This window comes from Pongo abelii, chromosome 12, assembly GCF_028885655.2.
Source record: "Pongo abelii isolate AG06213 chromosome 12, NHGRI_mPonAbe1-v2.0_pri, whole genome shotgun sequence".
Classification (NCBI taxonomy): domain Eukaryota; kingdom Metazoa; phylum Chordata; class Mammalia; order Primates; family Hominidae; genus Pongo; species Pongo abelii.
In genome coordinates, this window is record NC_071997.2 from 1331409 (window position 1) to 1344830 (window position 13422).

Sequence of the window (13422 nt, forward strand, 5' to 3'; positions counted from 1 at the left end):
GTGAAAGACTTAAACACTACAAATTACAAAAGATTGATGACAGAAATTTAAACCAAAGTAGATTGAAAGACAACCCATGGATTGAAAGAGTTAGTACCATATTATTAAAGTATCCATATTACTCAAAGCAATCTACACATTTAATGTAATCCATATCAAAATCCCAACGGTATCTCTCACAGAAATAGAAAAAAATAATCCTAAAATTCATATAGAATCACAAAAATCCCTGAGTGGCTGAAGCAATTTTGAGCAAGAACAAAGCCACAGGTATCACACTTCCTGAATTCAAATTAAATTACAAAGCTGTAGAAAGAAAAACACTGTGGTACTGGCATAAAAACAGACACATAAACCATTGAAACAAAATAAAGAACCTAGGCATAACCCACACATTTGCAGCAATTGATCACCCTGGAATGTGACGAGGAGACACTATAGGGAGAGGATATGCTCTTGACCAAATGGTGTTAGGAAAGCTGGATGTCTACATGTAAAAGAATGAAATCAGATCCCTAGCTCATGCCTTATGTAAAAATTAACTCAAATTGGATTAAACATTTAAATGTAATAACTGAAACCATCAAACTCCTGGAAGAAGACAGGAGAAAACATTCTTGACATTGGTCTTGGCAATAATTTGTTTAGATATGATGCCAAAAGCACAGGCAAAAAAGGCAAAATAGATAAATGAATTACATCGAACTAAAAAGCTTCTGCACAGCAAGGAAAACAACTAATGAAATGATAAGACAACCTATGAAATGGGGAAAATGTTTGTAAACCATATCTCTTATAAGGAGTTCAAAAAATAAGGACACATACGCAGCAATTCCAAAATTATAAATAACCTAATTTTATTTTAAGGCAAAGAACCTAAATAAATACATCTCAAAAGAAGAAATTCAAATGGCTAACAGGTACATTAAAATCTGCTCAACATCTCTAAACTTCAGAGTAATGCAAATCAAAACCACAATGAGATATCATGTCACACCTGTTAAAATGGCTATTATCAAAAAGAGAAAAGATAAGCGTTGGTAAGAATGTGGAGAAAAGGAAACCATTATACACTATTGATGGGAATGCAAATTAGTAAAACACAGAAAACAGTATTGAAGTTCCTCCAAAGAAAATTGAAAATAGCACTGGTCTGGTGTGGTGGCTCACACCTGTAATCCCAGGATTTGGGGAAGCCAAGGCAGGAGGCCAGGAGCTCCGGACCAGCCTGGGTAACATAGCAAGACCTCATCTCTGAAAAAATTTAAAATTGGCCAGACATGGTGTTGTACACCTGTAGTCCCAGCTACTCAGGAGGCTGAGGTAGGATGATCGCTTGAGCCCAGGAGTTCAAGGCTGCAGTGAGCTATGATCTTGCCACTGGACTTTACCCTGGATGACAGAGTGAGACCTGGTTTCAAAAACTAAAAAAAAAAAGAACTACCACATAATCCAACAGTTTCACTTCTGGATATATGTCCAGTGAAATTGACATAAGAGTCTTAGAGAGGTGTCTGTCATCCCCTGTTCATTGAAGCATGACACACAATGACCAAAATATGAAAATAACCTAAATGTCTTTTGGCAGAGGAACAGATGAATGGGTAAAGAAAATGCAGCGTGTATACATAAAATGAAATATTATACAACCTTAAAAAAGAAGGAAATCCTTCTATTTGTGAAAACATGGATGGAGCTGGAAGATATTGCGCCAAGCAAAAATGCAAGACACAGAGACAAATACTTCATGATCTCACTTACATGTGGAATCTACAACAGTCAAATTCATAAAAACAGAATAGCACAGTGGTTGCCAGGGGCTCAGGGAGAGGAAATGGGGTGATGTTAATTAAATTGTGCGATGTTCAAGTTATAATAATTTCTGGAGATATAATGTACAAGATGGAACAACACTGTATCATATTCTTGTGTTCTGCTAAAGGACTAGATCATAAATTAATTACTGTCAACACACACAATGGTAAATATGTAGAGATAATATGCTAATTGCTAGATTGTGGTGATTATTTCAAAAAGTATAGAAATATCAAAACATTAAGTTACCTTATATTTATACAATTTGTATACGTCATGTTATCATCGTAAAGCTGTTAAGAAAGATTTAGTAAATCATGTCTACATAAAGCTGTTAAGAAAGATTTAGTAAATCATGTCTACAACCTGGGAACTTTCTCACGAGAGGGAGGGCTGGTGTAGGAAAATGGAATTTTGCAACAAGGATAGGGTGAGGCACATGGGAAATGATTGATCAAGTGTTTAAGAAATGACCTGGGTTGAAGCTACATCAAAGGTTATGAGTTTTAGAGCATCAATCCTCAAACTTTTTGGTTTCAGGAACAGTTTACATTTTTAAAAGTTATCGAGGACCCAAAGAGCTTTTATTTATTTGGATTATATCTATCTATATTTATCATAGTAAACACTAAAACTGAGAAATTACAAAAAATAAATTAATATACTTATATGTTTACATAAATCACGTTTATTTAAAATTATCATTTTTAAGCAGTAAATTTGGTGAGAACAGTGACATTGTTTTATATTTTTAGTTATGTCTTTAATGTCTGGTTTAATAGAAGAAAACTTGATTCTCCTTTCTGCTTCTGTTTAATTTCTTGTGACATCCCATGTCAGGTAGCCTCTGGGGAACTCCAAATATACTTGTGAGAGAATGAAAGTGGAAAAGGTAAACAAAACTTGTGTATTTTTATGAAAAGGCTTTTGACCTTGCAGAGTCCCTGGAAGGGACTCAGGGACTTCTCAGGGTTCTCTGGCTTATGTGTTCACAGAGTAGAGGGTAAGTCCGCAAGAGAAAGCAGTGATTGGCTGTGGGAGGTCTTGCTGAGAGGTGGTAGAGAAGAGGTTGGAAGTGTAGAAAGTATGGTCATTGTTTTCATTTCTTTTCCCTTTCCTTTGGCATCTTGTTGCTGGGATTTCCTCTTTAGATGATCCTATCATAAATTAGAAATTGCGTTAATGAACATTCTTGATACTGCCTAATGAAAGTTTTTGTTTTGTCTTCCTGAGTCTTGCTTCTATCTCATTTATTTTTCCCACACAAATTTGGAATTTAGGAAGGGTCGATATAGCTATATTTAGATGATTTATCTCCCTGAAGACATTTTGGGATCATTTATAAATCTCTATAAACAATGCTCTGATGTCTCTTTATTTTGTTTAGAGACTGGGTCTTGCCGTGTTGTCTGGAGTGGAGTGGCTTGATCCACATTACACAGTAGCTCACATTACACAATACAATCAAACTCCTGGGCTCAAAATGATCCTTCCACTCAGCCTCCACAGTAGCTAGGTCTGCAGGTGTGTGCCAGCATGCCTAGCTTTTGATTACTATTATTATTTTTGTAGAAATGGATGTTTCATTATGCTGCCCAGGCTGGTCTTCAAACTCCTGGCCTCAAGCGATCCTCCTGCCTTCCGCCGTCTGAGGAGCTGAGATTACAGGTGTAAGCCACCATGTTGGTCCTAATGTCACTTAAATACAAACATGATACTATATTCCTTGTAGAAAGTGCTACATAAATATAATTTTTTTTTAGATAGGGTCTTGCTGTGTCATCCAGGTTGGAATGCAGTGGTATGATCACACTCACTGCAGCCTTGACCTCCTGGGCTTAAGCGATCCTCCCACCTCAGCCTTCCAAGTAGCTGGGACCTGAAGTATGAGCCACCAAGCCCAGCGAATTTTTCAATTTTTGGTAAAGATCAGCGTGTCACTGTGTTGCCCAGGCTGGTCTTGAACTCTTGGGCTCAAGGTACCCTTCATCCAGGTCTCCCAAAGTGCTGGGATTACAGGCCTGAACAACTGCACCGTGTCCTAAAAATTCATTCACTTTCTTTGTTTGTACACAAGGTGCTGCTGTTTCCCTTCTAAAAACATGAGACAGCTCACTCAAGAACATCAAGAACACGACATTCTCTAAAAAAATCACAGCAGTTCCTTTTCCATAACTACTAAGTTTTCAAGGTGTTATCATGTGTATCTCATAGAAAGAATATGTAAAATTTTTCATGTAGAAACATAATCTTTTAACAATGAATTAGTTAAAAAATTTGGCATTGTCAGAATGAAGATTTCATTTTCCCTATAATTTTATTTATTATAATTATATTTTTAGTGATATCAATTGCTTTATAAAAACTCATTACATTATATAACCAGTGACTGTGAAATCGTCTGCTTTGAGGCACAGTGAAATCATCAATCACCATGCTGGGTCTAACGCAGTTCCTTCCATTTTAAGAAAGCTATTTACACTCCAATTTGCAAGTTGAACTTTAGAAAAATTAAAACATTTAGAAAATATTCTAACTATGATTGTTTTAAAAAGTAATTGTTTTTTATGGTAAGGAAATAAATTGAAGCTCTGTGTTGGAAAGTGCAGAAAACAAATCAGCATTCTTTATAAATAGATTTTACTGCTGGTTTAGAATTACCTTATGTGCTTTATAGATGATGGAAAATGAAATCAGCTGCAGTTAGCAGTGTGCATGCATCGTATTTGCTGTGTCACTTTCAGAAAGATTATGGAATGTTGACAGGTCAGGATTCTCAAAATGATATGTTCTAAGAAGAGATAAATGAAAACGAATTTTAAAAGCAAGCCTAGTTGTTTAATATATACATGGACGAGTTATGGGGAAATTCTGGACAGGGAGCTAGCAGATCTATGTTCTGACTTTTACTAAGTCATTGGCTGCTACAGTAGGCCAAGCAGACATAACCGCCAAGGCTGCCTGGGAGTTGGGTTGATTGGCAATTGGCACAGGGAGAGAGGACAATTGCCAGAGTAATGGCCAAATATTCAGGGTTTCATGTTCAGTGAAGCAGGATGTGCATTTGTACCCCAAGGGCAAAACTGACGCTAGAATCTGGGCCTCCTGACTGAATCCGAGTCCACGGCCTGATGAGTAGGATGAAGTAGTCTCAGAAATCCAAGCCAGCCAGAACCCGTGAGGTGTGCTCTGCAGATATTGACCGGCGAGCTGCATTAAGATGTTTCATTCCATTGAGCAAACATTCCTTGATTGGTTAGGTTAGCATCCCACAAGAGCAGAGACAAATTCTTCAGAATTTGTCCATGAAGCTATAGTCCTAGAGCTTATATTTCAAGGGAGGAGGGAGGAAACAGCATCTCAGGATGGTAGGTGATTACAGCTAAACCGAATTCTGAAAATAAAAGGAACCCTGTATCTTTGTCTGCTCAGGCTGCTGCTACAAACAACTGTAGACTGAGTGGCTTAAACATCACATACTTGTTTCTCACAGTTGTGGGAATTCAAAGATTAAAATCTGGGCCAGCAGAGCCAGTGTCTGGTGAAGGCCCTCTTACTGGTTTGCAGGTGTTCTTGTTGTATCTTTACATGGCTGAGAGAAGAGGGCTCTAGTCTCCTCCTCTTCTTATTAGGATGCTAACCCCATTGTGGGAACTCCATCCTCATCGAAACCAAATTACTTCCCAAAGGTCCTCCTTCCAATGCCATTCTATTGTTAGAGTTTCAACATGTGCATTTGTTGATGCAAACATGCAGTGCACAACATCTTATCTAATCAAATCAGTTGTCCCTTGAATAAAATTATAGCTCCTATAACAAGACTGACAATTATGAATTGGTTGTTACCAAAACTGTCTATCTGGATTTGCTAGAAATCAAACATACTTGAATATTTCCTCTAAAGATTTTCTCATTCCTACCCTATTGTGTATATTTACAGAATTCTTAAATAATTACATACCCAAGGCTTCTGTTAGGTCTGATGAGAGTTTCTATTAGCTTTGACTATTGCAAGCAGTTTTATAGCACTGTAGGTACAAGTATGTGCTTTGAAATAGTACAATAAATTTATTAAATGCTAACCACTTTATATTCACTATTTAATTTTATCATCTTTTTCACCTTCATTATTACCTCCATTAAATCCTATTTGTTGGCTACTTATATTATTCTGATTTTGCAAATCTAAATTTGAGAGGCTTTCCCAATGTCACATAAGTTAATAAGTGGCATAGCTGGGGTTTGAATTAAAGTCTACCTGATTCCAAGATCTATTTACCATTGTTCTACAATATGTACTTTTTAGGTCCCTGAGAATGCTAACAGCCTTTCTTTTGAAATCTGCCTTCTTTCTGGATAGCAGCTTTATTAATATGTGATTAGGGCACCACATTTCAGGCAACAAATTCTTTGAAATCTTTCATTTCCATAGTGAGATAAGGATCAATTCTGTGGCATTGTCAGCCAGAAAACATCATTTGGAGACTATCTTGTACAAGAAGTAGAAGACACAGCTGGGGGCCTGCGGAGGACAGAAATCTCACAGCTTCTGTCCATACTTCTTTCACTTCCTCCTCAAGGAGATGGACCTCTGTGGTTGGTCAAGCTTAAGGATCTTTTATGGGCCACAGCTAATGGTGAAATCTTCCTAATTCTAGGTGAAGATTAATGGGCAAGTTGGAGACTTAAGGTAGCTTGTGGCTGCTCCTTTTAGAAGAAAGTCTTATCATTGCTCTCTTATTTGTGGAACCCCTCTGTTCCCCCAAATGCTTGGTAAGACACGCCTGAAGACCAATCCTGTGTCAGTAGACTTCATATCTACTCTCTTCTACCAATCACACAACTACAGACAAATAAGAAAAATAAAACAAAGCTGAAATACACTCCCCTGGCACGGAGGCCACTCTCCGGCTGGCTGCTTTTCTCTAACCTGGCGCCTCCTGGGCATTTGGCTCTTTCTTAGATCAAACCGATACATGGGTTTGGGATTAAAGAGAAGTAGGTGAAAGGGGTCTCTGGCCTGTTTTGGCATTAGACCAAGTAAATAACAGAGTTCTGGCTTAAGCTTAGCTCTGTAAAGCTTTCTCTGTGTTTGGGGAAAATCTCTGTTAGTAATGAAGTGGTATTTTACTGTGCTTCGTTTTCTGTACATATATCTCTTTCTTAGGTATGTTGTTAGGAGATTCGTTCCCTGGACAAATACCATCTTAATCACCTTCATTATGACCAACTTTATTTTATTTGCAGAATTAATATTTAAATAGACATTCAGAAAACAAGTCTGGTGAGAGAATTATGTTATCAGGTTAATCTTTCAGCATCTGCCTTAGGGACATTGATTATTTTCTCCCTTGTTTTTCACCAAGCTCCAGGCTTGCAAAAGAATTGTGATGTGGTCTCAGGCAAACTTACTGATTGGCTAGTGGTAAGTTAAACCATAACCTATAGGACCGCTGGGAAGCATTGCTTGTCACCGGCCAGAAATCCACTGTTTGGAGGTGTGCGCTGGGAAGGCTATTCATACTTATTGATACATGCTTTGTTCTTGGCACTATGTTAAGTACTGGACACATGCAACAATTTGGAATATCGTTACATTCAACCCTCACAATAGTCTGATGTATATGTTACTAGTCCTGTATTAGAGACGAGTAAACAAGATTAGAGGAAGAGAAGCACACAGCTGGAACCACACAGGCGGCACTGGGATTGGAAGCAGTTCTGTCTCACCCTGGACCACCATTTCTATGCTGTGTCTCCACTAGAGGATCCTTTCTTTGGTTCTTCTAAATCATTAGTCATCAATAATTTATCTCCAAACTGTAGGTTTCATAGGAGGAGATGCCACTTGAAGCTTCATGGCTTAAAATGGAGATGGAATGTGGAACATGGTGGGAAGCACCTGGAGGGGTTTATTGATAAATTTCAAGTACTTTGTGGGGCTCTGAAAGACTGTCTTCAAATTATTTGTACTGCTACCTCTTTTGTATTAGTTCAAATCTCATATGGGTATATCTTTTGGGTTAAATTAAGGAAAATCTCCATGAAAACTACAAAACAAACAAAAAACCCCCCAAAAGAATAGAAAGAGATACGATGAAAAATCAACTCAGATTTCTCAGAGTTTTATTAACTCAAAGAAGCCTTGGTCCAGTTGGAAGAAGACAGAATTGATTTTGACAATCTCTAGCAAACTCTTTAGCGTTCAATGCACTCTAGACCATGAGTATAAAGAAGTTCACTTAATAGATTCACCAAATTAGTTAGTTTGTGTAGTTCAAAGGGAAACAGACACACAGGACTATGAGGTTTTGAAAGGGGCGAAAGGCAAGTCTGGGTCCAGTGAGCCCAGGCAGGCCATGAAGGGGCAGGGCAGGAGAAGGATGGTGCTGGGAGGCTAGGGAACTGGCCACCTCTGTGCTGGCTGAAGATCACAAAAATCAACACAGCTTTCTCCAAACGCTGCCCGTGCCTGATGGAATTAAACAGAGCTCTGAGAAAGACAGCACTGGGGCCGTGGGTGGGTCCTGAGCTGCCTACAGTCATCAATATCTTGGCCAATGGCTATGCACTCAGGGGCAATTTGGCTAGCTTTCTTGATCCAAACCAGAAAACTCGCTTTTGAAGTGGTTTGGAAAGCTCCAAAAGGGACGTGCTTCATGCTATTGGTATTGTTGCCAAAAAGAAAAGATTGTGCTTTTCATCAGCTGTTGATTTTTGCTCTCTGTATTTCTCTAGCATCTGTTGCTGGTGGCCCTGGTTATGCTAACAAGTAGATAGTGTAGCTGCAGCAGCAGAGCAGAAAAGACTCTCCTGGATTCTCAGTTTCAGGCTGGCCTGGGAACAGGCTTAGGGATGTTTCAATGCTTCAATGCAGGTGAGCTGGAGATATGTGGCAATTCTTTTGACATGAGGCTGGACATTCTTTATAGCTTCCCCAGACACAGGAATTGGCAGGGCTTGAAAAAGAATCACTGGCAGGAGGTTCATTTTTTTTTTTGCTACCTTCCCAGTCATAAAACTAAAAGCTTTTTAACTAAATCACGTTAGCCATCTCGTGGGAGTAGGAGATCATTTCCTTCAGAGTCTTTCCTGATTGAAGTCCAGTCCCAGGATGGTTTGAATGGTTTTTAATTTGAATAGCTTTCTTTTTTTTTTATTATTATTATTATTATTATTATTATACTTTAGGCTCTATGGTACATGTGCGCAACGTGCAGGTAAGTTACATATGTATACATGTGCCATGCTGGTGCACTGCACCCACCAACTCGTCATCTAGCATTAGGTATATCTCCCAATGCTATCCCTCCCCCCTCCCCCCACCCCACGACAGTCCCCAAAGTGTGATGTTCCCCTTCCTGTGTCCATGTGTTCTCATTGTTCAATTCCCACCTATGAGTGAGAATATGCGGTGTTTGGTTTTTTGTTCTTGCGATAGTTTACTGAGAATGATGATTTCCAATTTCATCCATGTCCCTACAAAGGACGTGAACTCATCATTTTTTATGGCTGCATAGTATTCCATGGTGTATATGTGCCACATTTTCTTAATCCAGTCTATCATTGTTGGACATTTGGGTTGGTTCCAAGTCTTTGCTATTGTGAATAATGCCGCAATAAACATACGTGTGCATGTGTCTTTATAGCAGCATGATTTATAGTCCTTTGGGTATATACCCAGTAATGAGATGGCTGGGTCAAATGGAATTTCTAGTTCTAGATCCCTGAGGAATCTCCACACTGACTTCCACAAGGGTTGAACTAGTTTACAATCCCACCAACAGTGTAAAAGTGTTCCTATTTCTCCACATCCTCTCCAGCACCTGTTGTTTCCTGACTTTTTAATGATTGCCATTCTAACTGGTGTGAGATGGTATCTCATTGTGGTTTTGATTTGCATTTCTCTGATGGCCAGTGATGGTGAGCATTTTTTCATGTGTTTTTTGGCTGCATAAATGTCTTCTTTTGAGAAGTGTCTGTTCATGTCCTTTGCCCACTTTTTGATGGGGTTGTTTGTTTTTTTCTTGTAAATTTGTTGGAGTTCATTGTAGACTCTGGATATTAGCCCTTTGTCAGATGAGTAGGTTGCGAAAATTTTCTCCCATTTTGTAGGTTGCCTGTTCACTCTGATGGTAGTTTCCTTTGCTGTGCAGAAGCTCTTTAGTTTAATTAGATCCCATTTGTCAATTTTGGCTTTTGTTGCCATTGCTTTTGGAGTTTTAGACATGAAGTCCTTGCCCATGCCTATGTCCTGAATGGTATTGCCTAGGTTTTCTTCTAGGGTTTTTATGGTTTTAGGTCTAACATTTAAGTCTTTAATCCATCTTGAATTGATTTTTGTATAAGGTGTAAGGAAGGGATCCAGTTTCAGCTTTCTACATATGGCTAGCCAGTTTTCCCAGCACCATTTATTAAATAGGGAATCCTTTCCCCATTTCTTGTTTTTCTCAGGTTTGTCAAAGATCAGATAGTTGTAGATATGTGGCGTTATTTCTGAGGGCTCTGTTCTGTTCCATTGATCTATATCTCTGTTTTGGTACCAGTACCATGCTGTTTTGGTTACTGTAGCCTTGTAGTATAGTTTGAAGTCAGGTAGCGTGATGCCTCCAGCTTTGTTCTTTTGGCTTAGGATTGACTTGGCGATGCGGCCTCTTTTTTGATTCCATATGAACTTTAAAGTAGTTTTTTCCAATTCTGTGAAGAAAGTCATTGGTAACTTGATGGGGATGGCATTGAATCTGTAAATTACCTTGGGAAGGATGGCCATTTTCATGATATTGATTCTTCCTACCCATGAGCATGGAATGTTCTTCCATTTGTTTGTATCCTCTTTTATTTCCTTGAGCAGTGGTTTGTAGTTCTCCTTGAAGAGGTCCTTCACATCCCTTGTAAGTTGGATTCCTAGGTATTTTATTCTCTAATTGATTCTTCTCATCCCCTCTCCAACCAGTCTTATTTGGTGTCATCTGCCTTTCCCCTTCCTCCCTACCAAACCTCAGAGTCTTGAAATAAAAATCTTTGTATTTTAAACTTCATCATGCTAATTTCATCACTTCAAACGAACCTTCCCTTGTTTGAGTTTCCTCCAACTGTGTGACTTAAGGCTGTTGAACTCTTTCAAATACACAGGAAAATGGAAACCTCTTTTGGTGTCTAGTGATTGTATAATAAAACATTTTCAGATGCTAATCACATGCTTTGTGCTTTGTTAATGAATGGAAATCTAAGGATATTCTTATTTGAAAGGTTTAAAAATATAATAACTGTCATTATATCTAATTCTGTCTACATTTCTGGTGTGAAATGAGAAGTCAGGAGCCCTGCCATTTACACAGTGCATGGTTCTACCAGCTATTTCTGTGTCACTTCAAGCAAATCACTGCTTTTCTGCCTTTTCTTTCTTTTTATGTAAAATATGGATAACTATCTATCTCACTGAATTCACAGAGTGACTGTATTATGTACAACAAAATTTATTGAAAAGCGTAAATCTCTATAATTAAGTAGAATGTTTCCTGTGATTTATAAGCTTTTTAAATCTTGGAGCAGTGGAGGAAGTATTCCTCTTACTGTAAAAGGACATCCCTCTAATAATCTCCCTTCTTTTCCTGACTTTTCAGGGATTCTGTTCATTGCTTTTCCATTTGTCATCTGCATCTTCAATCTCTCTCCTTCTTGATGCATTCTGTCAGCATTTAAATATAAATTTTTCATTTAAAAAATCTTCTATCTTGAAGGAACCTTAACTTTCGCTCTGTGTGTCTTTCTAGCTATCAAGCCATATCCTCCTTTCTTGGCAAGTTTTTCTCAAGGATTTTCCACACTTACTATCTCCTTTTGCTCATCTTCCTTTCACTCTATTCAGGTCAGTTTGGCTTTCACTTTCACCAAGCCTGTGAAACTGGTTGTGCTAAGGTCACCATATAAGAGTGCTAGGGGCTTCCATCACAAGCTGCCACAGATTGAGTGGTTTATCTTCTCACAGCTCTGAAGACTGGAAATCCAGGATGGAATGTCAGCAGGTTTGCCTTCTTCTGAGAACTGCTGCCTTGCAGATAACTCCCTTCCTGCTGTGTCCTCGGGCTGTGTTGCCTGTGTCTCAATCTCTTTTTAGATGGATAGCTGCCATATTGGTTTAGGGTCCACCCACATGGCTTCAGTTGACTTCACTTACCTCTTTGAATGCCTTCTCTAAATCAGTCCCCTCTGAGGCAGTGGGGATCAGCTTTTCAACATAGGAATCTGGGGGGACACAATTCAGCGCCCCCAGAATTGGTGATTCCTAAACATCATGAACACTATTCCTCTTTCTCTCTTTCTCTTTCTTTCTTTCTTCTTTCTTTCTTTCTTTTTTCTTTCTCTCTCTTTCATTCTTTCCTCTTTCTTTCTTTCTCCCTTCCTTCCCTCCCTTTCCTTTCCTTTCCTCGCTCTCCCTTCCTTCTTTCCTTTCCTTTCCCTTCCCTTCCTATCCTTGCTCTCCCTTCCTTCTTTCCTTTCCTTGCCCTTCCTTCCTTCCTTCTCTCTTTCTCCCTTCCTTCTATTTATTTACTTTTGTTTATATAAAATTTGTGGGATACATGTGCTATTTTGTTGCATGCATAGTGGTCAGTTCAAAGCTATTAGGGTATCCATCACCCAAGTAACATATATTGTACATATTATGTAATATATAAGTCCAATGGGGCCTCAGGAACATTCGGTAGAGTAGACCCCTGACCTCTTCATCTAGCTTGAACTATTTTCTTATCCGCTTCTCCCTCTTTGCCCAAACTTTAAATGTTGAAGTTCCTAAATCCTGGGTCCTATTCTGTTCTTATTCCATACTAAGCTTGTCCAACCCATGGCCTGTGGCCCACGTGTAGCCCAGGACAGCTTTGAATGCAGCCCCACACAAATTTGTAAATATTCTTCAAGAATTATAAGATATTTTATGATTTTTTGTAGCTCATCAGCTATTGTTAATGTTAGTATAATTTATATGTGGCCCAAGAAAATTCTTCTTATTCGAATGCAGCCAGGGAAGCCAAAAGATTGGACACCCCTGCCTACACAGACTCTAGACAAGGTTTTATTAATTCCTATGGCTTTAGATACCATTTATATGCATATGGCTCCTACAGACCTCTCCTCCCAAGCTCCAAAAGATTATGTGCACCTGCCATCTTGAAATCTCCACTGGGATTTTCACAGGCATTCCTAAAATCAGAATTCAAAACTCATCAGTTCTGCCCCCACGTCTATGCCACTTCCTCAATCATTTCCCTTTTGTTAGTTTATTTTTTCTTCAGCCTTAGCATTCTTCATAAAAATTATCTCCATTTACCCATTTGCTTCTTCCAGAAAGCATCATCATCCTTGATGCTTTCTTCTTCCTGCAACCCCCCTACCATCACAACTTGCAACCAAGTACTGTTATTTCACCTTCAAAATATGTGTTAAAATTATCCGCTTCTGTCATCCACATCTTTCACCTGGTCTGCAAACATATACTCCTCTTTCCAACTTTTTGACTCTCCAATACCTTCTCTATGGCACACCCAGAGAGGTTCTTCAAAAATTTCAATTAGATCATTTCTCTCCTTCGTTTAAAAATCTTTAATGATT